We start from the raw sequence: 890 nt of genomic DNA, 5'->3' as shown, positions 1-890 counted from the left end.
TTATACACTGTAGCAATGTTCCAACAAAGACCTTTATCACAAGCTGATAAGCTGTCTGTCGACTTATCCGTTTCTATCATATTATCATCTTTTGTCTAATTGCCGAGAGTGTTCCGATATTATTCTATATGGCTTTAGTCTATGATTTTTTATAAAGGAATGGAAAGAAATGATTGATAATTACGAATATTGACAAAAGAAAATTTGAGTAAACTTCTCCCCTGCTCGAGAAAATTGAGAGTGAAGAAGTCAATAAAAACATTTCAGAGAACATTTGCGTGAGTAGGGAGATGAACAGGTAGATAAATAAGCATATGCTTCATAAACAAAGGGATGAGTGAATACATAAGTAATCCTTAAATACAAAAGAAGAGTTTTTCTGTTCGAAAGACATCCTCCAGCCCGAGCGACAACAGCCTTTTAGATTTTTTGTTTGATATTTTGAAAAACAGAAATGCACTAATGTTCTGTTAAGATAAATTAAACAACAGTTTTATATTTTTCATATTTTACTAATAAGTGAGGGAATAACTAATCCTTGAATTCCAGAGTATTTTAGCGTGTGGAATCAGTAAAATCAGCTGTAACTTTTTTTCTCTCTCTTTTTAAACGTTAAAATAGAAATACATTCTGATTTTGCAAGTATTACATTAAACTAACCTGGTTATATTGCGCAATATACGAGAAAGCAAAAAATAAAAATGGGTATTACGCCATTGTGGTAGGTATTTCTGACATTTATTTATCATTTCTGCAACAATAAATTGGTCCTTTAGAATAGCGATGCAAAGGATAATATAAGAAATTGTTTATTATTTAATTTAGTTACTTTGAGGAAGTAACGTAAGATATCATAAGCACATCATATTCATATGAAGTAACGTTAATAG

This window comes from Penaeus monodon, chromosome 22 (assembly GCF_015228065.2).
Source record: "Penaeus monodon isolate SGIC_2016 chromosome 22, NSTDA_Pmon_1, whole genome shotgun sequence".
NCBI lineage: Eukaryota > Metazoa > Arthropoda > Malacostraca > Decapoda > Penaeidae > Penaeus > Penaeus monodon.
This window is presented reverse-complemented; position numbering follows the sequence as displayed.